Here is a 27,751-nt window from a genome sequence, read left to right as displayed (position 1 = left end):
ATTGTTGTCGAATTCCAGGAGAGCTTCGGTAGGTAAGCGTGAGTCTGAAAGGCATTGGAATCGGAAGACGAACGCTTACTAAATTGTCCTCTTCTTTTCTTTCTTCTCCCTAGGATGTTGCTTGCTGGTCAGGACGAGCTCCAGGGAAGACTCAGGAGCAATTGAGGAGCTGGTTGCTGAACAGGTAAGGAGGAATAATGGTGTTCTTCTTCTTCTCCCCTTGTCGATGCAGGCCAGGGATGCTGCGAGCAGGTCTCGGTGAACGTCACGCTGCGAGTGCAGAACAACGTGAAGCGCATGCCTCAGCTCGGGCGTGGCTTAAATAGCCTGCAGGTATCCCAGGTGCCTCCAGGGTAGACCACGCCCTAGATGCTATACTGCATGGTGCAGTTCCACACTGAACCTTGTGGGGGCAGCCATGTTGGTCCATTTCCCCAATGGAAACTCCACCTGCCATATGAGCCTGGTGTCAAAGGCGCCAGGAATGGCTCCAGGACAGCCGAGGGGGGCATGATTGGGCCCTTGGGGCCTTGCGGTAAAACTGTGGTGAGGGCCAGAGACTGCGAGTTCCAAGGCAGGGGCTATGGTCGTGACAGCACTCCCCACTAAGGCCCCTCTCAAGGTGGTTCTTCTGTCTCGTCCCGGCTTCATGGGGTACTCCTGATGGAAGCATTGTATCAGACGTGGTGCATGAATGTAGTCACTGGGCTCCCATGTTCTGTCCTGCTGGCCATATCCTTTCCAGTCTACTAAATAGTAAAGTTTTGTTCTAATGTACTTTGAATCTAGGATGCCATTTACTTCAAATTCTGGCTCTCCGTGAATTATCACAGGTCCTGGTGGGGTAGTTACTCGAGTCCCAGGCTGAACTGGTTTCAGAAGGGATCCATGAAACACCGGGTGTATCCGCATGTTGATTGGCAATGTCAGCTTTACAGTGGTTGGGTTTATGATGGACTCGATGGGAAACAGCCCTAAGAACCATGGGAGGAATGTCTGGGTTCCCTTTAGAGGCACATATTTAGATGCTAGCCACACCTTGTCTCCTATTTGGTAGTCTGGGGCCTTTTCGTGATGCAGGTCTGCATATTTCTTCTGGCGAACATTGGCTTGGCACACATGTTCAATGGCTCTTGCGAAAGCCTGCGAAATGGTCGCGTGTAGGTTCTTGATGGCTGGCATTTCCAGAGTCGTAGGAATGTCCATTTCTGACGTGTGTGGGTGTCTGCCATACATAGTAAAAAATGGAGTCTGCCCGGTACTGCTGTGCAGTGAATTGTTACAGGCATACTCAGCGATCCACAATAAATCTTTCCAATCCCCTTCCACTTGGTGGAGCATGTAGAGCAAGTATTGTTCGGGCATCTGGTTCATCCTCTCAGTTTGACCATCCGTTTGGGGGTGGTGGCTAGTGGATAGTCGAATGTCTATTTGGGCCATCGAGCAACATTTCCTCAAGAAGTTAGACACAAATTGGGTACCCCGATCAAGACTGATGGGAACCCATGTAGCCGTACCACATGTTCAAGGAAGGTTTTAGCTAGACCGGATGTGTATGGTAGTCCTTTAAACGGAAAGAAATGGGCCATCTTGGAGAACAGGTCTACGATCACTAGGATGGTGTTATAACCTTGACAAGAGGGTAGGTCGGTGATGAAGTCAAGAGACAACGTGTGCCACACAGCCGGCAGGATATCCAGTGGTTTCAGGAGCCCAACAGGTCTTTGCTTTGACGATTTATTTTGAGCACAGATACCGCAAGAGGTGATGAATTGAATAACATCTCTGTTCCATGTTAGCCACCAGTAACTTCGTTTCACCTTGGCCAGGCTTTTAGCAATTCCCAAGTGGCCTTCAATGAGGGAGTCATGATACTCCGAGATAACCTGTTCTTGAAGCTCTTTTACAGACAGGAATAGCCGATCCCTGTAGTAAGGTAATTGGTCCTTAACGCTATAGTGTTCTCCTCTCGAATCCCATTCCTGTAGTTGTTCCTGAGTCAATACTTGTCAGACTTCTTGCAGCAACACGTCTTGAGTCATGGTGGTTGTAATGCCTATGAGTCTGTCAGCCGGAATGATGGCCATGGGATCAGGAGGTGTATACACCAACTCGTCGGTGCCCATGCGTGAAAGGGCATCAGCTTTGCCATTTCGGACTCCTGGCCAGTACGTGATCACATAGTCTTACTCTGCGAAGAAAATGGCCCAGCGTAGTTGTCGAGAGGATTGAGCCTTCGCACTCTTCAGATATTGTAGATTTCGGTGGTCAGTTATCACAGTGATAGTGTGTCTGGCTCCCAACAGATAATGTCACCAGGCCTTGAAGGCTGCTTTTATGGCGAGAAGCTCCTTACCAGTGATGGCATAATTGAGCTCAGGTGTTGAGAATTTACGTAACCAGAAGGCCACAGGATGTAGCTGGCCGGTGTGTGGGTCCCTTTGCGATAACACAGCACCCATCACCATGCTGGAAGTGTCTGTCTCCACCACATACGGAAGGTCTGGGCGTGGATGTCGTAAGATTGGAGCGGTAGTGAATTTCACCTTGAGCTTTTGAAAGGCTTTTTTGGCCCCTTCTGTCCATTGGAATGTTTTGTTGCACTTCCTTAAAAGCGAAGTGATCGGATGTACTATTTGCGAGAACCCTGGGATGAATCGGCGGTAAAAGTTTGCAAAACCTAGCATGCTCTGGACTCCCTTGAATGAACTTGGGTCTGGCCAATTGAGGACGGCATCGACCTTGTGCATATCCATTCGTATTCCTTTTGGAGGGAGGATAAAACCCAGGAACTCTACTTCTGTAACGTGGAATGAGCATTTCTCAAGCTTGGTGTAGAGATGATGTTGACGGAGCTTGGTAAGGATGGATCGTACATGCTTAACATGATCTTGCTCTGAAGCCGAATATACCAGGATGTCATCAATGTAGACTAAGGCACAGACGTCATTCAGCTCTCTTAGAACATCGTTCATGAAATATTGGAATGTGCCCGGGGCATTGCACAGGCCAAACCGCATCACTTGATATTCATATAAGCCATATTTGGTACGGAACGCTGTTTTCCACTCGTCCCCTTCTTTAATGCGTACACGATGGTAGGCCCTTCTAATGTCCAATTTCGTGTAGATTTGGGCATCTTTGACTTGGTCTAGCAATTCCGGGATCAGGGGTACGGGGTAGCAATTCTTGACAGTGACTTGGTTCAATGCGCGGTAGTCAATGCAGGTCCTCAATTCTCCTTCCTTCTTCGGCACGAAGAATAAGGGAGACACTGCTGATGACTTTGAGGGACGGATGAAACCGTTGGCCAGATATTGTTTCAGATATGTCTTCAAATGTTGGTTCTCGGGTTCAGTGAGTGCGTAGATACAGCCACAAGGAATTCGGGCAGCAGGTATCAGATCGATCTGGCAATACTAGGGCCTGAGGGGCAGCAAAGTATTTGCTTGTTCTTTTTGGAACACATCTTGAAAGTCCTGGTATTGAGTTGGTAAGGTAGAAACCACACCTAAGACCCTTATCGCACCTTCCTGAACGGATGAGCCGGTATGCTTACTCTTCCTTCCTTTGGGGTAGCAGGTATGTGTACAGTCATGGGAGAAGACCAACTCTCGGGCATGCCAGTTGATCGGTGGATTATGTGCGACCAGCCACGGCATCCCTAGGATTAATCGGAACTGCGGTGCTTTGATGAGGTCAAAAGATATTGATTCTCGATTACCATCTTGATATAAGAGGGTGAGTTCAGTGGTACATTCGGACACAGGACCAGAGGCGATTTAGGTGCCATCTACAGTAGTTACAGTCTCTGTGGTAGGTTAGAGCAGAGTGGGAGCCCCATCTTTGCTGCAAGATCCTGGTCCATGTAATTGCCCATGGCTCCGCTATCAATGTAAACTTCTAACGAATGCATCTTTGATGGCTGTTGATGGGTGATCAGGATCACGGGTAAAGCAAAAGGGGAGGTCTCTAATTGGATTTCTTCACTCGACAATTGGACCCCTACAATTGCTGGGCTTGGTAGTTTTCCGACTCCTCACTTGGTTTCTCCTTGTCTGTGACTCCTACGGTTCTTCTTGGTGGTTTTAATGGGCACTCCTTGAGGAAATGGCCTGCCTTTCCGCAGTACAGGCACAACTGCTGTTCTCTCCTCGTGTCCCGTTCTGCTTTGGTTAGAGGGGGCCTAACTCCTCCTAGTTGCATTGGTTCTACAGAACTTTCTGTTCCCCGCTGAGCATGATCTTTGGGGCACACGAACATGGGGCATGCATCTGGTTTACTTCGATCTGTTCTCCGATGTTGCAATCGATGGTCTAGTTGAACTACCAGATTAATGAACTCGGCACAGTCCTTGGGTGGGTCCACTACTTGGTCCAGTACACCCTTTAACTCCCCTCGCAAGCCCCGGTGGAACAAGGTGGTTCTTTTGTCCTCTGGCCATTCTGCTTCGACCACCAGCCTATTAAAGGTGTCTATGTATGTCAACAGATCTTGGTTTCCTTGACAGAGGGACAAAAGTTTGTTGTCCAAGGCCTGTCCATGAGAGCGACGGGTGAAGAGTTTTTCCAGCTTCTGTTGAAAGCCCCCAAAATCATGTAACAGCGGACCATCCTGTCTAATGAACGGCGCCGACCAGTCTGCTTCACTACCACTCAAGTAGGACAATACAAAGGCCACTTGCGACTGGTCATTAGGAAATGCCCCAGGTCTGCACAGAAATTGTAGGTGACACTGATTCATAAAGGTCGTGTATATTCAGGGATCCCCCGAGAAACGCTCCGGTGGAGCTAGTGGAACTGCCCCGGGTAGGGTGATCTGCACCAGATAACTCGTGGGGGTTGGCATTGATGGGCTAATTCCGGGCAACGGGGCTTGTCCGGCCTGTGATTGAAGGAGTTGTCTGCCGATATCATCAGTTCGTTCTTTGGTCACAATTAGTTCTCTCTGCAAGGCGTTGGTTTCTTGTCGAGCTGAATGTACCTCTCTGCGTAACTGCCCCAACAACTGAGCCAATTGGTTTGCTTCCGAGGTTTCCATACTAGGCGCCCGGGTGGATTATAATGTTTGGGCTTTGCGTTCTGTGACGCTCACCTTGTATCCACAGGGACGCCACCCGACTTGGCTGGATCACTTCTGAGTTATATTCACCTGGGCCGGGGACTTGCTCTGCCGTGGATCTATTCTGGAAGACAGGAGTTCTGTTTTAGCTACAATCACCTTCTCTCGGGGCCTGCCTCCCAAGTGCCCCCCTAGAAACCCCTTTAGAGCCTTCCTGACCTTGTATTTCGATAAGGTGCGCTCTCCGTCCTTCTGTTCTGTGCAGGGACGCGTCGTGGCTGGGCACCTTACAGCCAAGTTACTTCACTGGCGTGGGCCCGGGAGTCCGGTCCTGCTGCAACTCTGCTCTTGAGGTAAGTCTTTAGTTCTTAAAGAGTGTGTGTCCGCAATAGTAGTTGCCCTGTTAACCTCCTCCTCCTCTCGTAGGTGCAGAAGTGATGATGAAGACGTCGAGCTGATGGACAGGGCGGTGCTCAAGAAGGTAAGAGAATGCGCGGAACGCAGCGCTATGAGCGTCTTTTGAATCGGGCTAACCTGTGCTATTCTTACTTGCAGGTCCTGGAAGAAATGCAGCCAGATGGAAGTGGAACGTAAAGTGGAAGATGTCTGGACCATTGTCAAATTCCAGGAGAGCTTCGGTATGTAAGCGTGAGTCTGAAAGGCGTTGGAATCGGAAGACGAACGCTTACTAAATTGTCCTCTTCTTTTCTTTCTTCTCCATAGGATGTTGCTTGCAGGTGCGGAGGAGCTCCAGGGAAGACCCCGGAGCGATTGAGGAGCTGGTTGCTGAACAGGAAACGAGGAATAATGGTGTTCTTCTTCTTCTCCCCTTGTAGATGCAGGCCAGGGAAGCTGCAAGCAGGTCTCGGTGAACGTCACGCTGCTAGTGCAGAACAATGCAAAGCACGTGCCTCAGCTCGGCGTGGCTTAAATAGCCTGCAGGTATCTCAGGTGCCTCCAGGGCGGACCACGCCCTAGATGCTATACTGCATGGTGCAGTTCCACACTGAACCTTGTGGGGGCAGTCATGTTGGTCCATTCCCCAATGGAAACTCCACCTGCCATATGAGCCTGGCGCCAAAAGCGCCAGGACTGGCTCCAGGACAGCCGAGGGGGGCATGATTGGGCCATTGGGGCCTTGCAGGAATACTGTGGTGAGGGCCCGAGACCCCAAGTTCCAAGGACAGGGGCTATGTTCATGACAGCGGCACCCGGGCTGGGTGTCCAACTTCCTCTCTGAATGGGCTGACCTCACCTCTTCTCTTGTGACCTCCTCCTTCAAGATTCTCTTCCTTGGAGACTTCGATATTCACCTCGACTTCCATGATGCAGCCTCCACACCTTTCAGCAACCTCTGTGACTCTCTTTCCCTCTCCATTCTTCCCTGTGGTCGGACTCACTCCTCAGGACAGAACTTGGATGCTCTCATCTCCTTAGACCTCCCCATCTCCAACCCTCTCATTACCCCTCTCTCGTGGTCTAATCATGCCCTCCTTTCCTCTCACCTGGACCTCCATGGTCCCCCAGTAAGTCTTCACCTGCACTGTTAGCCTCCTTCTCCTTCATTTGACTGATGAAGCGAGTATCAACTGCCGCTTTTGCCACCACCTTCACTCCCCTTCCTCCCCCATCCACTGACTCTCACTCCGATATAGCCCTCACTAACCCTCACTCTCCATCTCCAAAACTCAATATCCTTGCCCCTGCCATTACGTCCAAGTGCAACTCCTGGTATGACATTGATATGGCTCCTCTGAAATGCAAATGCAGAGTTGCTGAGCAGAAGTGGCAGACTTCGAGCACATACCCTGACAAACTGGCCTGCCGCCTGCTGCAAAGGCAATACAGACATGCCATCCGTGCTAAGAAAAGGACCTATATCCAAGCCCGCATTTCTGCTGCCACTAACAACACGCCTGAACTTTTCAAAATCTGCAAAGAAATTGCCAACCCTACTCCAATCTCCACTTCTCCTATGCCCTCAATGGCACTCTGCAAATCTATGCCCTCTCACTTCGTCTCCAAAACTCAGGTCTTCCTCTCCTCACTAACCTCTACTCCTCATTCTTCTCCCTCGCCTTCTTATGGGCCTCCCTTGGCTCCCCTCTTCCCTCCCCTTTTATTCCCCTCTTTTTCTCCCATAACACCTGATGAGGTTTCTAGACAAGTCTGCTCTATGAAGGTCTCTTCCAAACAGGTGGTCCCCTGCTCTTCCAGAACTCTAAAAGACAATATTGTCTCCCTTGCTTCAGCCATGGCAAATTTCTGCAATCACTCCTTTGCCACTTGATCCTTCCCTTCCTCAAGCCCTTCTTTGTGCCCCCTCTCGTCAAAATACCATCTCCTGATCCCTCCTGTCCGGCAAACTACTGCCCTATCTCCACTACATCCTTCTTGGGCAAACTCTTGGATAAGCTAGCCATCTCCCAGCTTGTCCACCACATTGAAACTGTTGGTTGCCTCCACAACCACCAGACTGGCTTTAGAGCTACCAGAGACACAGAAAACGCTTTCCTGAACACCCATGAAGTCTCACTCACTAATCTCGATTCCAGCTCTCCTTCTGTTCTCATCCTTCATAACCTTTCTTTTGCCTTTGATACGGTCAATCAAGCCACCCTGATAAAGTGGCGCAGTGACTCCCTTGGCATCATGGACCTGGTACTGGACTGGTTGACCTCTTTCCTCTCTGACCGACCCTCCCAGGTTCAATTGAGCCCTTTCCTCTCCACCATCTCACTCTCCATCTGTGGTGTCCCTCGGGGCTCTATCATCCCCCCCTGGCTCGTCTATATCTACATGCCCCCCCTAGTACATCTGATCTCTACCTTCTCTACTAATGTTCAGTGTTATGCTGGTGACACGCAGCTTTCCATCAAGCTACCCTCCTCTACCTCTCTTCTTCCTCTCTCATTCCTGTCTGACTGTCTGCTTTTCAGGCATGGTGCACTAGTAATGATCTCTGCCTTAATGCCAGTAAGACAGAGAGCTTTCTCATTGGGACCCCTGCTCCTTCTGTCCCTCCCAAACTCTGGCCATCCTCCTTGGGCCCCCTCCCCTCACCCTTGTGTGATGCAAAAACCATTGACGTCATCTTCGACTCTTCCCTCTCCTTCTATCCTCACATCATGGACCTTGCCAAGAAGGCCCACTTTCAGCTAGACCTCCTCAGAGGTTTTCTCCTCTTCCTCGCCTTCCCTCAGTAACTCAATGTCTACAGAGCTCTGGTTCTCTATAGGCTGTATTACTGCAACAGCCTTTTCGTCAATCTGCGTAACTCTTCCTTTCACCCTCTTCAACTAATCCAGAATAGGACTGCAAGTCTTAACCTTGGCCTCAAGTCCATGGACCGCATCTCTCCAGTCCTTAAATCTCTCCACTGGCTCCCAGTTGCTGTGAGGATCAAATGCAAGACCCTCAGCATCATCCACAAGAAGTTCTGGGGCCTGGGACCATGCTATATGCAAATCTTTCTCTCTAAATACCTCCCCACTCGAGCCCTTCGCTTGTCTAGCGCCAACTCTGCAAATCATAAGTTTTTCCAAGCAGAAAGTGGGGGCTAGATCTCTCTCTTCCGCAGGTGCCTCCCTCTGGAATGGCCTCTCTGCCCTTCTCAAACTTAAGTCAGATCTCCTTACGTACTGGAAGCTCCTCAAGAGCCTCCTTTTCTATTCTTCCTTCCCCTGCCTTCTCCCCTGCTAATGTCCACTTTACCTGAGACTGGTGGCTTTGTTCCTTCAAAGTCCTACCTGGTGCCAGATCCTCCCCTGCCCAAACTACCTATGCACTTATTCTCCCACCCCTGACCCCCTCCCTACCCTCATCCTGCACTTGCTCTCAGAGGCTCCTCTGCCTACACTCAGCTGGTTGGCTTGCACCCCTTGTGATCATCCATCCCCATTAATTTGCACTTAGTTGTGGACCCCCCCCCCCCTTAATTCTCTACTTTCCCCTGGCTCTGCGCTCCTGGCCTCCCTGGCACTCTCCTTCCCATGGGCCATTCACCCAGTTCCTGCACTTCCCCACTTCCTTTCACCATTGCACGTCTCGCTACCACACTTGCATGAGCTGAATGTCGCAAGGCCTACTAGGGTCGCTACTTTCCTCCTTCCTGTTTCCCCCCTGCTCTCCCCTCCTGCCTACCAGCGCCTCAAAACACTTGTGCATAGGTGCATTACAAATTAACAATACATAAATAAATAAGTAAACAGACATTTTCTAGACCTTTTGAAGAGGTCCCATTAAGAGTGGCATTATTGCTGAATTTCTAAGGCTTCTTTCAGATGGAGATGATTGAGAGGGAAATTATACGACTGGAGCCTTTATGAGCACCAGGACTAACTGGCAAATATTGTTTTAAATTCACTCTCTGCATTATAGTGAAATTTGTTGTGAAAAATGTTTAAACTATCATAGAAGCACCATGTTTACTGAATACTTGTACAACGGCTATCTTGATATCCTTGTATAAACAAAAACGGGTTAGAGAGGATCCGCACAAATACTGACTTATTGTTCTATCAGATACTTTAAATAAGGTGTTCACTTCCCTCATTTCTAAAGAACCACATTTTCAGATTGGTTTTAGGGCAAACATGGCCACTCTCTATGATGGATTTTGAATTAAAATTTTAGCTCATCAAGCTTTAGCATTAAATGAATTGCCCCTGCATGTGGTGTTTTAGACTTAGCTTCAGCATTGGAAAGGGTGGATCAGGCAACACTTTGGTGAAACTTTGCATCATGCGGCATTGATAAGGGCCTGTTAAAGCATATTACATCAAAATACTGTCACAAGGGTTCTTACCTGCTATAGAAACATGTTTAAATTTAAAACAAGGATGTGTGCACCGCTATCTTTTTTAAATTGAAAGGAAATTTGAATGATGTCCGAAATGTTCCTACAAAACTTTTGGACTGTTGAATACATGATGTAGCTTATACGGACTACATAGTATTAAAGATGTGACTCTCACGGGACTACAAAGGAGCTTGGTAGCCACAGATGACTATATACAGGGAAATGGTCTATACATAAATAAACAAAACATACAAATGATGACCTTTGACGGGAAGAAAAAGAGACATAATCATAGATGGAATCCATCCTCAGAGATGATTGCGGTAGTGGAAGACTTTTCTTGTTTAGGTTTTCACATCAGTAACATATTCGACATGAACAGATTCATGAAAAACATCCACTGAAAGCTTGCATCTGTAATGTGGGCAACTAGATGTTGTAATCTATGACATAGATTTAAAGGCCCAGGCATAATTCATGGGCATCCCGGAAGGCCGTACTGGACGTCTGCTGCCAAGGAAGCCATGGTCGAAACCGCACCCTCGGTCAATTGTGCCAATTTTTCCATCCAGCTTTCCCATATATAGAACCTGGCTGTTCATGGCCGCTGGGGAGTAAGTAGAGGAGTTGTGCAAATGTTCTTTTCCTTGAGCGTGGTATCAGACTCTGTGTCCTTTAGCGCTTTGCACACAAGCCTAAGTTTCTGGTAACCATTACATAAATTAGGAAATCCGAAAAATGTGTAGGGGAGGATGCCAGCTTTTCAGAGAGCTTTGTGAAAATTTAGCAAATTCGGATTTCAGATATGCAGTCTCTTCCAAATGTTGTTGGGGACCTAGAGAAGTAAGCGGAATAGCTTTGCCATCTGTGTTTTCTTGGGCATCGATTCAACATGCCCAGGCTAACCATGCAGTGAGTAAATTGCAGACACATCCCCCTGGCACAGCAAACACCTCCTTTCCAGCTGTCTCTGTGCCCCATAGAATACAATTGAGTCCCATAATAAATTAGGTCCAATTGTACACAAAGCTGCTCCACCTTTCATTTTCATGCCTTTTTGTGCATCTTATCTATCCCTCGCCCTCATCAAAACTACCTACTTGACCTTGATTCTCCCTACCACTTCTGAATCTTCTATCACACTCCTCCTTTGCCTCCCTGACAGGGAAAAAAGTGCTTCAACGCCACAACCTTTGGCAGCCAGTGCTTTACAAATGCAAGGTAACATAGAATAGAGCTTATTCTTTGACTTCATTTATAAGTTCCTATAATCAGAAAGAGCTGAGCTGGACCTATTTTTAATGATGAAGTCTTAGTCTCCTAAAATTGCAAATTCTTTCTGAAGTGTGAGTGTAGCGGAAGAGTGATTCTGAGGATTTGTGGTACAGTGTTTGCTTCCACACTTCTCATTCTGACAGATGTGTTTAATGTAGACATTTAACATCAAACCACAGATGCAATTTTAGCTATGTTAGAGGTAGGGAAAAGCCAAGAGTATAGAAATGCCATTGTCATTCGAAGGGAGGAAAAGAACCAGTGTGACACTGAGAGGCATGTTGACTCTGATAGCGTCATGCAGAGATAAAACCAGTGCTAAAGTGAAGTGTGCATTGATGTGCAATGTCTGCCAGGAGTCTAGCACAGCTTTAAAGTCCTTCTTTAGCTGCGTTTAACAAACTAAGAACATTCATAAGATGATCATAATTTTGTAATATGGTATACAGTGTGAAATTTGAGAATTCAATGATTTGCAGGGTCATTCTTTGGATTGTCTGACCAAAGAAAACTGTAGTAGAAATTCCACCACACATCTATGCTGGCAAACAACATGCAATGATGCACCAAGGTCTTGTGAATGTATAGGTTTGTGAGGTGCCATCCCTTTCTCTTGCACTGTTGAATAAAGCATAAATACCTGGAATGTGTTCTTCACTCTGTTCATGGGTCATTTTTCAGTTCAGATTTTCGCAATGAAGAGGCAGGGCTGGAGTAGGACATGTAGAAACGTGTGTCTCTCTTCGACTCTTTTGCCAGTGAAAAGGCAGACAATGTGTGTGCATCTTCTCAGCACACATTCTAGGTGTCACAAGTAAGGACAAAAAGGAAAGAAAAGTCAGAAAGAGAAGATGCCTGGATATCAGTGATTCTAGATCTGCTGGTGGAAGATAGGTTTTTCTCCCTAAAGCTAAAACATGGTTTCAGTATTCCTTTAGGAGCATCGAATAATGTTTGATTCCTGACAGAAGCATTTAAAACAATATGGAGCCTTTTGTTGTTCATCTAGCTCTTCCAAACCTGAATATGTTTGAAGTCATTGTTCATCAGTTTCCGGTTTTTATGCAACCTCTCCCAAGCTTCCTTACATAAAGCTAGTACTGGCAGTAAAGGGAAACACAGTAGATTTGCCACTTGGATTTAATGGGAATGTGCAGAATCTTGGAGTCAGATGGCAGGTTGAGTATTCGGTTTTAATGTTGGTGAATGTTGTTGACACAAAAGACAAAACAATTTAGCAGTAACTTATAGAACTTAGTAAGGCGGAACCTTCACTGGAGTATCCATCATATGAATATCAGTATTATGCTGGTGTTCAGGTTGCACTAACGTTTTCAGTTGCTATGATTGCTGTAGAGAGAGTACAGCTTCAGCATGTTTCTAAAGCTGAAGTGAGTTGCTTTTATAAGAGCTACTCCCACCCTCTCTTGAATTCTCATGAGTTAACGGGATATGCTATCGAATTTTACCAAATGCAGCAAGTCAGAGGTGCACCCATCAGTCTGTGAGTGGGGTTTAGAATCTCAATTTCTCCCAATGAAATGTCCTACTGGAAAGGGTGGGTAATTGGGTGATTGTGCCATAACCAGGTCAGCAACAGAATACTGTTTTGCATGGATGTATTTTAAAGTGCCAAAACTCCATACAAACACAGAGTACATTTTCAACTTGCTGTACAAGAGTGAGTTCCCCACTCTTTTCTTTTCAGCGGAGATAAAAGTGGATAAAAGTGGGTCAGAAACTCTTATTTATTTATTTTTTAACTTTTATGATGAGAAAACTCCATCCAGCAGGTATGGCAGCGCAGAACAACGAAGAAATGAACCGAATGGGTTTAATCCAATGTCTAAAGTTGGGGAATTCCAAAGATGATGAACTGCAATAGAAACACTTATTTAGCAGTTTCCAGGTGGAGCTTAGATTTCAACCTCACATAATGCCTGCGACCCAAAACTATCAATTTGTCGACCAAATAGGAAGGTTTGTGTATACTGATAGCTTTATAAGCAGTACAGAGCATGTCTAAAAACAATCTCTGATTCCAAAGGGAGCCAATGAATATTATCCCAGACAGACGAAATATGGTTAGATTTCTTTTTCCCAGTGATCAAACATGCGCATTGATCGTAAAGTTAGCAGATCACATCTATCAATATCGTTCAAAATTGCATTAGCTCCATCAAAGTGTGACAAAGCAAACACCTGTGTTACTGACTGAAGCAAGTCAGAGATAATGTAGGAATTCAACTTTTTAGTAAAGGAAGTTGGCATTGGCCGACTATGTTCTCTTTTCAAAATGAGTTTTATTTGTTTGTGACTAAACCAGAATTCCAGTGGTTTGCCCACTGGCCCAAGGAGGGAAAGAATCCACCGGACTGCAGAAGTGGTACCCACAGCAGTATATCTGACATTGTATTCGCTGGAACAAACACAACTGAAACCGTTGTTAAAGGATTTAATTAAAAAAACGAACTGAAGACATGCAGTTAGTAATCCTGCAAGACATGTTGACAACAAAGATATGTACTCAGCTGAGGAGATTTTAAGATACATCTGACTGTCTTCAGCATACTGATGGAGAAATAGGCCACATCTTGTAACAATACCCCTACATGGGCTCCATATGAAAGAAAGGGGGGAGGAATGTAAAGGTCCCCATATAACGCATTGAGATTGATCTGAAATAAATTATCTTAATCATTTTACCACTAGACTGCTCACAGCCATACGGGTACACAACGCGTGCAAAGAGCATCATGGTACACAGTATCTAATGCTGAAGAAATGTCTAACAATACTAATAAGCAAGGTTCTTATAAATCAGCTAGATTAATAGCGTTGTCAACAATTTGTAGCTTAGCAGTCTCCATGCTACAAAGAGCTTGAACACCACATTGGAATTTTGTAAAATGTGATAGTCAATATGAGCCTCTAGCCACTGCATTTTCCAACAGTGTATCTAGAAAATGAAGTTTAGCAACAGTTATTTAAGTCATCGGTCTCAAGTGAAGGCTAATTCAATACCTCTGATACCAGTCCACACTTAAAAAATAATTGAAGGATTCATGTATAAAAAAGGTATTATGATATGTTTTCAGCCTTACAAGACAGAATGTTTCTTTTCACTTTTCTTTTTTTTTAAAAACTTTTAAATCAAATTTTACAACATATTTCAACCATTCTCCCAACAATCCCCCACTCCCCTCCCTCCCACCTCCCCCCCAAGACAACTTCCATTCCATCACAACTTGCCTCCTTCCTAGTCCATTCATCGCTTCTCATTGTAATTCAAGCAGTCTTAAGCGCTGCAGACACCACATTACTCTGAAATCGTCCCAAAGGAAGGTTAGTATATCCTCCCAGTCCGCAGAAAAGTTTTGAACCTTATTGTCCATGGCGAATGTCGCCCATTCAAGAGATACTATTTCCCAAACTTTTTGCAGCCAATCTTGTATCATGGGGGGTTCTGAACACTTCCATCTTTGTGCTATTATCATCATAGCCGCCAATGTTAATATCAGTTTCGCTTTCTCCCTCGCTTTGGGCTCCCCCTCGCACCAAACTCTTCTAACTCCCAGAAGAATCTGAACAGGCATTCCGTCCTCCCCCTCACCATAGACTTGCTCCTGCACCCTCTGTATTTCCCTCCAAAACGGTACAATTTTTGAGCATTCCCACCAGATATGGTCCGCTGTGCCCACCACCCCACATCACCTCCAGCACCTTCCCGAGGTTCCCGTATAAATTCTGTGCAGATGAGCTGGTGTATAATGCCAGCCAACCAGAATCTTGTACCAAGCTTCCTGCAGTTCGGAAGTTTTCACCAGCTTGGGAACCCTCCTCCAAAACTTTTCCCATTCCTCCCTTCTTAATTCTCTCCCCAGGGCATGATCCCATTTCTGCATATACCCACACCATTGGCCCGCATTCTCAGTATCCAAAATCTTATATAGATTCGAGATTAGACCCTTCACTCCGGCATTGGATAGGAGAACGTTTTCAAAATGTGTTGGCTCCCTGGTTGCCGCCTTCCTATTCACCGGGTGTAACACCCAGTGCCTTTTTTGTGTGTATCTTAGCCTTTCCCCTTCTTGTATCGCATACTGCCTTCTACAGTCCTCAAAAGTCAACAATTCCCCCCCCTCGGAACATATCACATAACTTCCTGCAGCCTCTATCCTGCCACTGCTGAAACGTCCCTTTTTCCAGTCCTGGCGTGAAATCCCTTTTACCAAAAATCGGCATGAAAGGGGAAGGGAACGTCTTAATTCCTCTGGACCCCGATAGTTTATCCCAGGTGTCCGCCATAAGCTTAGTTATTGAGCTCTCATATAAGTGTGTAGGCCTGTGGGACTTTGGCAACCAAAGAACTTCTGCCAAATTATGATGAGCGACCGCCATATACATCTTTACCCATAGCTTATCTTGCGGACCCTCGTCCCCCACGTTAACCAAAGCAGCTCTGATGCGGAGCAAGAAACGCTGGGGAACTGGCATGCGAAAGAGGAGAAAATCCAAACATGGTGGAACAGAGAGTTTGGTGGTAGGGTATCCACAAAGCAATCGTGGTGGGCAGCCCACTTGTAAAGCAACACTGACACCACCAGCGGGAGGAAGGAAACCCCAATTTGAGTCACAGCATCAATGCTATCCGGTAAGCAAGAGCAGGACACAGAGGATAGAGACACTGTGGAAAGTAAGTCATAGAGCTACGAAGAAAGCAAGGAAGAGTCCAACATCCTGCAGGTACTGGCACCATAACCCTCAAAAATAGAAGGTAATATGGGGAATGGGAACAGTGCAAGGTCAAGGGGATACGCAGGGGAGCACCCTAATCACTGCTGCTGCCCCCACAGGTGGCCTCATTCCCAGGCACAGTTAATTACTGGCTCTCCCCATAGTAGGGGAGCTGTTACACTTCAGGCTTCGCCGCGGTCATCCTTGCAGAATACAACTTCTTTACAGGCTCCTCTATGGTCCAAGTACAAGCTACCATGGCGTCTGTACAAACGTTGTCGCACTCCAGGTCACCTGACACGTCTTGTACGTGGAAGACGTACAGCAAACCACGCCCCTCTTACGACTATAAAACCACCGTCTTCCAAGGGGCTCGTTGCTGCTAATTAGCGTTACCAGCTACACGCGGTTTCATACGTTTCCTCTTCATGTCTCCCTACACGAATCCTTATCTGAACTCCTGGTTTTGACCTTTTGCCTGACTTTTGGATTGCCTCGTCTCCTCCTTTATTCTTGTCTTGCTCGTCTGGTTGTTGGACTCGGAACGCTACTGGATACGGCTCTCTTCTGTGTCTTGCGGTTTTTTCCTGGTTACCGCTCTGCACATCAATTTGCTGTCTACTATCCGGATCATCTCAACAGCTACTCAACTATACTCGTGTACTCAGGTACATACCTATTGTCTTCCATGGATATTGCCTTCTGTTGGATTCTGGGACGTTGAGTGACTTTCTTGTGAGATTGCTCTTAAGTGCATATGAACGCCCTCCTGAACTGCACCAACCCGGTACTAGTGCGTCCCTCGTGCCTTTCGGGGTTACTTACCTATACTAACTTCCCTGTTTGTTATTTTCTCCTGTCGTTGTCTTCAGAATCCTGGACTCCTCTTACTCCATTTATCTTTACTCAGGTCAGTGGTTATCAATTCTATAGCTATAGTGGGAACCGATACTGATTTCATTCAATTCCACTCATTTGTGTTATTCTTTGTAGATCATCCCGGGGAAACTTAGCTCCACTCCAATATCTATCTAGGTAGTTGTCCAATCATTTCAACTGTTCTAATCACCTGTATAATATCAATACTGTCTAATGTCTTGGTATTCTTTTGCAGCATTGGTATTGGCGGTGTGTGTTCTCCCCACTCTTTTATTCAATTGACATCTCTGTCTGTTCTAACTGAAACAGCAGAGAGGTACATTGTGGAAAAGAGCCCCTCTTTGAGGAAGCCTGAGTATTGTACTCAGGGGAGCTGGGATGGAAGGCTAAATTCAGAATCCTATACCACCAACATCTCCAAGGTCATTTTCTCTGCATCTTCGGCCTATTCGGAGTGCTGAGAAACAGGAGCACCCAATATGTGTTTAGCCCTTCTTCGGCTTGATATAAGTGAAGGGGCCACCCCCTGTCATGTGGCCCACCTGGACTCCCTGGGCCACAACTGCCTCTGACTGCTGGGCTGCATCTGACATGTGCAACCCAGCCCATATAAAGACTTTGGGGCTACTACACACTGTTGCTGCGGCTGCTGCCTGCCGCCCCATCAAAAATGCCACCAAGAAAGAGCACAGGAAGAAGGAAGAGCAAGGGAGCAGCAAGGGGCTTAAGACAGCCATGGCCATGTTGCCTTGAAAGTAAGGGCTTTTTAAATCATTTTTTTTTAATAGAGCGCACCAAGCGAGAACTTCGATGGTGCATCAGGGAACATATATATGCCATCAGAATGAACAACCCACACTATCCTCTTGCCCAGCACTGGATTTCAGAACATAGAGGAGAAAACCTGGACAAGTTCCCCTTTGTGGGAATCAATTTTATTTTGAGAAATCTGAGATGTGACAAAAGAGAATCAGATAATTAATGATCTGAAAGCTATTGAAAAAGGCCTGAATAAAGAAGCAGAACTGAGTATATTTCTGGACTAATCCAATATATTATGACAGCACCACCGTCTGTACATAGAAAAACATCATTTGTTGATTACTATATAGCTCATAACTGCTGTGGGATTTATGGCTGCTCCCTCTTGAAAAGCCCCCACAGGTTGCCCAATCATGATGGGAACGATTCAGCTCTAGAGGAAGATATTAATACGCATACAGATAATTACCAATTTGCTAATTCTCTAATTACACATCTAGTAGAATGTATGAATATTCATATCTGATATTCTTAAAAGCGATATACGAGCATATTTAGACGATATAATACTCCAAGATATACCCAAACGCTTCCAATTCTGACATTAAGTAGATTACCAATATCCTGCCATTCAATTATATAATCAGTTGCATATAATGAATTGCACTCTAATAACATAGGCTAGAATCTGTCCGACACACAATTAGTCCTCTTTTGTTTTCCACCAGGCATATTTCTATGACAACAAAGGAAAGCTTATTTACCATACTCGAGCGGCGAACGAGTTTGATCTGTGACGGAAAGACAGCAGGTACCGCGGCTGTCTTGTTTTCAGAGTAAGTGCGAGACTGAACAGGAGAGGATTATTTTCTGCCTAACAATCTTTTATAGTTAACTTGTCTAATATGTTTTAAGATGCCTGACTTATAAGCACTAATCACGACCCACAATTCACTTGCGATATATACTTAATTTCTATTGCGCCACGTTATCAAGTGGAAAAGCGCCCCATCTGTTTCCCAGATATGAACCAGCATTATCAAATATACATACTGATTCAAGATTATGATACCAAGCGATCAACACAAATTAACTAACATGTTTATGTAAGTATACGATTACACGTAGAGCACAGTCCATGCTAATGAATCACTCAGATGCTATTTCAAATACTGATTGAACATTTTATATCTAAAGGACATGGATATGGAATCGTCGATTTAGGACCTAAAATATATGTACAAACATGGCAAACCACAGTTGTGATACCTCGATAGGGTTTGACATAGATCACAGTCCTAGTAAATAACACACACTGTGTCCCTCACCTTATATCTGGCAGATGGCACTTTATAATTGATAGAATCCTACTACTTAATTAAACATTAAAGGGCACCCTAGACCATGGTATGCGTTTGGGTGGCCACTCAGGGTGATCACACTGGGAAATAGCCTCTTTCAAGGCAGAGATGTTTGGTACTTAAATGTTAGAAGCTAAGGCACTGGCTTCATTATATAACAGATGCAATCTAAAATTGAAATGTTTGTCTCTTCTGTTCTCTGTGTTTTGTACATCTTTCTCTATATCTCCATTGTAGCCAATGACACTGTATGTAAATATGAACAGATTTGATATTAATAAGAAATGATGCCTAGGCACCTAGGCTACCTTCGACCTGTGATATAGTAGACACAATGCAAATGTCATGAATATATTGTTTATGTATAAACTGAGCACAATTCTAACTACACAATAACTGAAAGTAATACTGTCCTATGCAAATTTATCTAATTTGAGTTATAAGAAGAGTCCTGAGGAAGAGAATTATTTCTCGAAACACCTGTCGGCTCACTTGAGGCCCAAGTGGCTTGTTTCAGGTTCTAATATCCGATTCGGGTTTGCTATAAACCACATAGTCTGATTTTACCCATTAATGAAGGAGGTTTGATCTTTTTTTTTTACTTTTTGATTGCAGGTAATAGTGCAACTGAATATTTGGCTTATATGAGATTTAAACACTTCATGTTTCACAGTGCACTGTATAGACTGTATATATTTTTAAAGACATTTTATATTTTTAAAAGGCCCTTTTTATATTATTTATGTTCTATTAGTAACACAGCTGCTTAGGAGTAATTTAAGTTAGATATAGTGGGCCTCATTACACGGAAGGCGGTAATCCAGGGTGCTATTAGCACCCTGGACCATGCCGGTAAATTACCGGCACCGCCTTGGCGGAAAGGGGATTTACCGCCCCATTCCAAGGTTGGAGGGGCGGTAAATCCCCTTTCCGCCATTGCCCTTCCCCATTCCCATTTCTGCCCCATAGGGCTCTATGGGAATGGGGAAGGCGCTAATTACGGCACCGCAATTTTGCGGTGCCGTAATTAGCTCCGAGGTCCCTTAGCGGGTTGGTCCTTAACGCCTGCAAGAAGCAGGCGTTAATTCCTCCAACCCGCAAAGGGACCTCGTAGTACGGCGGTAAGGGTTAACGGTCACCGTTGCCATTAACGGTGACCGTTAACCCTTACCGCCGTCCGTGTAATGAGGCCCAGTGTCTTGTGCTCCATCCCTTTTGTAAAAATAACTCACAAATCCCTGCTTGTGTACTGGAAAACTATATAAGAAAGCTTTAAACAACTAAAAAGAACCGTGCACCAGCATTAATTTTGTCCACCTCTCCTTTTGTGCTCCAGTTACTCTAACCTTGTGTTTTCTGCATAGAGGTATTTGGGGAACCTACCTTCCCTAACCTCTTTATCTTCCCTATCCTTACCTTCTTCCTATCAAAGTGCACCAGGGTGATCTCAAACCCAGGAGAGTGGTGTTTGGAGACAGGTAAGAGGCGGGTCATGTTATAAGTGAAGAGTTTAGCTGTATATTGTGTGCCTGCCTGCACCCCTCTCCCTAAGGTCGTTGGAAAATCACCATGCCAAAAGGAATATGAAGAGAAATAAGACAATCTCTTAGAAAAAACGAGGGAAAATACAGTCCCCTTATAGATCTGCAGAACTTAATCCAGAGGATAAGTACAATTTATTTACGAATGGTCTACTGAGTGGAACAATAGAATCAAGAATACCCTGTGACAAAACACGGCAACTAGGAGAAGAAGTCATTCTCCTGGCCTTAGTTATTTCAGTGATTTGGACAGTGGACAGACTTGTTTTGGATATTCACTCTGACTGACAAGCAGCTTAGTTAGTGAACTAGGTAGGGACTACCTTGTAGCCAGAAGGAAAGACAGGCCTTATTCTACTTAATAAACACAATAGTGAAAATGTCTATACATCATGTCTATACATCATACACCTCCTTCTTCTGATCCTCCACAGTACTTAGCTAATACATCTTCCCTCATGTACACCTTCTCAAAGGTAAGAGCTAGAGAGTACTTTTATGAAAGAAGAAATAACAGTTGCAACTAGAAAACGCTGAAATCCCCAAAAGCGCACACCCTGATGGGTTAAGGGTATTTTCTACAAAGTGTTATCGTCCCAGCTTGTGAAAATTCTCACTGATTTATGTAACTACTTTTAAGACAAGGGAGAATACATGACAAAGTAGAAGAATCAAATAACATTTATCCCCAAACTGGGCACAGGAGCTATATCATTGATGTAATATTGATCACAAGTTGATCACCACAGTTCTAGCCAATAGAGTTGATAACCTTTTCCCAAATCTGATTGTCCCTGAGCTAAATGAACTTTTGATGCTGGATGCCATGAAGGACTTTGAAAAAGTGGACTGAAATTTCTGTTTCGGATCTCGCATGCATGTGGGTTTGAACCATTGATGGTCAAGATCATTTTGACCTATTACCAGTCCTAGAGATGTGGGGAGGGGCTTAGAAAGTCCCTGCTGGATATTTTCCCATTGGACAAAGGAATGAATCAAGTCCACCCATAATCCCTCTTCTTTTTGTCCTGGCCATGGAGTCATTTTATATATTTATTACAGATAACAAGACCATTGGGCGGTGTTGTAGTTTGGATAAGAACCCACAATATATCTTTGTGCTAAGGTTTGCAAGTTCTCAATATACAATGCAGAAGTTATGTCAGCGATAATGAGGTTCTTACAAGTCTCTGGTTTAAAGGCCAATTCCTCAAAATCATAAATATTGAATTTGATTTTTGTCTTTACTTAAGCTAAACACTCCCTGAAGCATTTAGGGATACAACTGACATTACAATATGATGACATGTACAGGTAAACATTCCTATGCTTGTTCAAGGCAATTTGACAATATCTATGTAAATGGTGAGGCCTGGCAGTGTCTTGAATGGTGAGCGTATTGGTTGTTAAAATGAATAACTTGCCTTGCTTTGTACCATCACTTTTAGTGTACACTGACGCGATGTGCTCCGAGGTGGTAGGCTGACCCTTTAGGGTCCCTTAACGAGGGTGGCAGTGCTTATCTAATGGTGTCTTTTAAAAAAAAAAAACATTAAAAAAAAAGGAAACATACCTTTACATCGTGGCCTGATGCCATGTCGTGCTGGTATGCTGGAAGTCCATTTTCAATGTTGATGATGGTGACATCATCAACATTGAAAAAGGGCTTTGAGGATAACAGCTCTGCATGGCATGGGCCGCACTCTAAAGGTAAGTTTCTTTGTTTTCAAATAAAAAAATGGACACCATTAGCCCCTGTATATGAAACTACAAGGGTGCTAAGGTGAGAGGGAGAGGGGAGCAGGTAAAGGAATGGGGCGCTGGCTAACCATGGTGCTCGGGATGCGGGCTTGTACCTTAGATTTCAGACCACATTCCAAGCATCCTGATTGGTCAGCACCCCCTCCGAGGGTGCAAATGATTCAAAACCCAAGAACAGATACAACTCACACACAATCTTCCAATATGAATTTCATATGTGGTGGAAAGTTGCTAACGGTGGGGAACAATATAACATATAAATGTAAAGATCAGGGTGGACTGGGTTGCCTGATTTTACTTAACAACTGTCAAGCTTCTCAACTCAGAGTGCTAGGGGAATGGATGAAGGCCTAGTCCTAAAAGACTTCACTATTCATGGAGCACTCTTCAGCAGCCACTCATTTCTGGAGATAGCCATGGTTGCCATAGAAATTACATCTTAGATTTATTTTTTTATAGTATGGTAAACAAACTCAAACTCAATGTCTAAGATGATGTGTACAGGGCAGGATTCAGATATTGTGTTCCCTTTGTTTATTAATCCCATCTTTAAATATCTGGATTACAAAGGTATATGATGATAAGATATGATATGACATTTATAACACGCCTATACAGAAGTGTTTCAAAGCATGATGACTGGGTGAAATGTGCGTGTAATACACTGGGGTATCACTTTGACGATGGGACAATTAAGGATATCTTGGCCTGTAAATTAGACTTTGGGTTGTCGGAGAAGCACACTTTCCAATAATGACTCGTCAGAAACTGGGCAATGCAGCCTGACTTTAGTGCAACGGGAAGTAAAAAGCCGACACATATATAATTTATTCTGCTAAATACTACCTCCTATAATGGTTTGATAGCTGCTCTATACAAACATATTTCTAAGCCCAAAAGATCTGGCACTTGATAAACAGAAGGATGAATATGGGAAAGGATGTTGCGAAGTACTTCTAAAAGTGCTAACAGTCTTCACATTTCAGAACGTCAATACAAAATTAGTTATCGCTAGCACTACACCCCTGAAGAGTTGCATATATTTTCCACCAACTTAACGAAACATTTTTAGAAAGGGTGTGAAGCAACTTGATCTTTTTTACATGTGTGATGGGATTGTTGTCATTTAAGGGGCTTTTTTGCTGGATCTTAGATCTGCTATAGCTGAAATGGCGGATACCATATTCAAAATTAACCTGTATTTATTCTTCTTGTTTTAGGGAATAATGTTGATGATCACAGTATATACCCTGGGAATAGACAATTTGCAAAGAGCTTGATGGTTGGTGTGAAATATTGAGAAAGCCAGGCTCATCTTTAAGAATTTGTCATTGATAGGATGCTGTCATGTCCTGACAATGAAGAGACAGATTTTCACTTTCCACAGCACCCTTCACAACTATCATACAAGTTTGTTTTCCCTTTCTGAAATGTGACACCTTATGCTGTATGGGATTGAATTGTCAGACCAGATTATGCGCACGTCCTTATTGTCCTGGGACAGCTTTGCTGCCTGTTGCCAAGTTCTGCCTTCTGTGTTTCTTGTCTGGAGGAGGAGCCTTCACTTCAAAAGCATTAGTGCCAAGCGGATGCAGAGTCCAGCGCAAGTCCTTATTGTCTTGGGACTGCTTCTTGTTTGGAGGAGGAGCCTTCACTTCAAAAGCATTAGAATCACCTCTACACCAACTATACCGTCATCATTACCATTGTTGCAGCCCCAGAAGAGGCCCAGACTAATGACAAGGTACTACTGAACATTAGTGATTCTGAGGCGAGTCCCTCGACTTGTTACCCCTCTAGGAAACAACTCAGGCTTGCTAAACGACTTCAAGCCAAAGCCACCAAGCAATCTAAAAGCAGGCCATTGTCTCCCACCCAGCCCATTTCCCTGTACACTCAACTGCTTAATTCCACACTGCGACCAGAAAACAATTGATGTTCAAAAACAACGGAAAAGAGTAGCCCGTCACAAGAGGAGGTCTGCTCAGAATATGGGTACTCTGACGAGTTGGCTTGTAGGGGAGGCTCTGTTAAAAGACCCCACTCCTACTGTTGGGTAATCTGTTCCCAGCTGTGATAACAACTCCTTGACTGAGAATAAGTCTATCATGATTGAGGAAACTGATACTCACAACTTGGTTTCAAATAAGCCTGTTCAACAGCAAAGTCCGAGAAAGACTGCAGTAGTCATTTTGGACTTGGAAAAACTCACTATTTTCCAAACAAATGAGGTCAAGGGATCTCACCATTTAAATCGCTCTACACTAATGTCTTTATTCAACAAGATACCCTCATTAAGTATTTTGAATTCAGGAGATTTTGAATTTATTGAGCCTCTCTGACATCAGAAGCAAGAGATGACCCGGATTCATTGTTGTCTGCCGGAGACAGCTGCACTCACTGGCTCGCATCAGTCAGCTTTGGTACATCTGGGGTATTTTGTGGATATACCACTCAACTAGAGTAAAGAGCTGGCATACCGATAAGTTTAATATCTGAAGCCTTTAGTTGGTATTACCACTAAGATGCTCCCATTTGCTCTATGGTCATGTGTCTTCACTGTTTTTGATTTTATGCTCCCATCTGTATTTATTATTGTTATGTCTTCACCGTTCTGTATTTATTGATTGTCAGACTCACCTGTAACCTTGGTCGACCCAACTGATTGATGTCTTATGTATGTATACCTGCCACATGCTGAAGCTTTTCCAGCGCCCAGTTACCTCGGTGTTAGGTGCACGATACAAATAATAAACAAATACAAATACAAACCACCAAAGAGAGGACCTTGTGTTGTGTCGAGTGTAAGCAATCTTGGGCTGGTCCTAGATCTCCAACAATTCAAAATAACCCCCCGGCGGCTGTAAAGTTCAATGATGTACAAGGGTGGGAATGGCTCCATTTTATGATTCCCAGAAAGACTACTACAGTGATATAGTACCATTTTGAGCTGGAATGCCAGGGGTTTTCACCATTGGGTACACCAGGGGCGGTCACGGGTTCTCCTTACAGCTTTTGAAATGTTTGTACTTCAGGAGACATGGGTGACTTTTAACATGTTATGTTATATTTTAAACACGAGCCACAAAAGGTCCCTTTGGTTGTTCAGCCAGTGGACTACTGATTGGTGTTAAAAATCATCTAAACTCTAGATTGATACATATGGGTCTGCCTGCCAGTAACGTCTGGCAGTAGAAGTGTTTGCTCTCGATGAGGGTGGGGTACTGCAAGGCATGTTAATCGTTAATGTTTATGATTCTCCGGGCACTTCCATCTCTCAGGTTATGTTTGACGAGTTATACATGATCTTGTCATCTTGGTGCACTGTTTTGACTAACACCATGGTGATCCTCTGCGGGGACTGGAATGCAAAGTGCATACATAAGAATGGATGTGGGGTGAACAAGAATCCAATATTTTTGAACATTGTGTAATGCAAGATCAACTATCGAATGACAGGGGAACACGGTGTCTGGGTTTCTTAAAAAGAGTGGCATTTGACCTTACTAAATGGTTGGACTACGGGGGACCAACCAGGTAGTTCATCTTGTTCAGCGGGTACAAAAAAGGCCACGCTGGATTACATGGCTGGTAATGATCTTCTGCTGGAGCGTGTTGTGTCCTTAAAAGTGGTCCTTAATGACTTTAGTGATCTCACTACCCTTTCTTTTGTCATCAAGATGTCTGCGGACATTGTGGGGACCCATATGTGCGGGGACCTGATGCCCAACAGTGAGGGAAATCGTATAAACTGGACCATGAGTAAGATCGCCAAGATGTGTGCATCTGCTTTTCCATTGGGGTTCTTTGATTGGAGGACCCTCCGAGGTCCAAATGTGGAGGCCATTGAAGTTTGGTTCTACAAGTTATCCCATACTACTGGTAGTTCCAATAATAATCCCACACTAGTTGGTAGAACAAAAATGGATAAACCATACAATATCAATATTTGTGACCATAACGCATGATGCACAGAGAAATTAAAGCACTGGTGGTGCACAGTCTGATCCGGTGTTCTATAACTGATGTACATAATACGATTAAAAAGTCCAGGGGCAAATTCAGCACTTGGTTAAAGCATTACCGTCTGTCAACTCAGAGGTTGGCTTGGCAGATTTTTGTGCAAACTTTGACTACTCGAGATACCCGTGACATATGGAAACTCCTTGCAACTTCTAGGGGTGAAAGGTTGGCTGGGATTATAAATCCTAAATCTAGTGCTGATTGGGTAATATATGTCACCGCTAAATTCTTCAAACCAGAGATATCTGTCTGGTCTGTTTGTTATGATGGACCGTGACCTTTACCAATAAACCGTCAGATGTAATTCTCAAGCCTAAATACTCCAATGCTCCGGCCCAAATGGCCAGGCCAATACAGTGCCAAAGAACGATCCTGATAATTGGTCTCATGTTCTCCTAAGCTTATTTTCAAGATTATGCACAGAATATGTGATTCTGGCCACATGGCAGCAGTCTGTGATTATCTCGGTCCATAAAAAAGGAGACCGGACTAACATCTACAACTACCGCATGCTGTCCATGTTGGATGTTACCTGCAAAATCTTTGCTTCTCTGGTACTGAAGGAGCTTCAGAATGGGTTTTTGACAATGACATATTAAATTATGCCCATACCGGCTTTCGCCCCGGTTTTGGTACTTCTCATAACATCAGAATAATGGACCAGCTTATTCAGACCACGCGGAGCCGAAAGGATGCATCACTGTATATTGATTTTGTGGATTTTAGCAGTGCTTTCAACCAGGTTAACAGGGACATACGATAGACTGGGTTTAGGGAGTTAAAATGCCCTCAGTGGATTGTGCCAGTATTGCTACTCCTCCATAGTAACAACAGCTCCAGAGTGAGGCTGCACAATGGGGGGTTACTGATTCCATCCCCATAAATGTGTGAGTTAAACAAGGGTGCGTAGTGGCCCCAATGTTGTTTAACTTATATATAGCTGACCTCCACCTATGCCTGTTTGCAAAGGAGATTTGTCCCCTCAAGATCGGAGACTTACCTATGGTAGGCATGTTGTAAGCTGATGACTTGGTCCTGTTTGATCAGACCTACACTGGCATGAAGAACATGCTCAATGAGCTGTCCGCCTATGCCCACCAATTAGGCTTGACCATTAACCTGGGGAAAACTAGAGTAATTCTAATTACCAGGAAGAAGGTCAATAGGGTTAGTATGGACACATTAGTAGGTACCATTGAATATGTCATGTCCGATCCATATTTTGGTCTGGAGACAAATGCCTTGGGTGACTATAGTCACATAGTAAATATTAAAATCCGAAGAGCAAAACAGTTGACTCTCCAGGCATGTAAGTTCGCTAAAGGACTAGCTTGTTTTTCATTTACAGGTATCATTATGTTGAATAGACAATGCTTTGTTCCCTCTATATTGTGTGGCCTAGATGCCCTTGCTATGCAGGACTCTTCCTGGCTAAATAAGTTGGAAGGTTTCTTTTGGCGATCCACTTTGGGCTTGGGACCTTGATGCTCCATGGAATATCTACTCCTCGAATTGGGCTTAACTTCCTGTGTGGTATGAAAACTCGGGCT

This window comes from Ambystoma mexicanum, chromosome 2q, assembly GCF_040938575.1.
Source record: "Ambystoma mexicanum isolate Mex_15411 chromosome 2q, UKY_AmexF1_1, whole genome shotgun sequence".
NCBI lineage: Eukaryota > Metazoa > Chordata > Amphibia > Caudata > Ambystomatidae > Ambystoma > Ambystoma mexicanum.
This window is presented reverse-complemented; position numbering follows the sequence as displayed.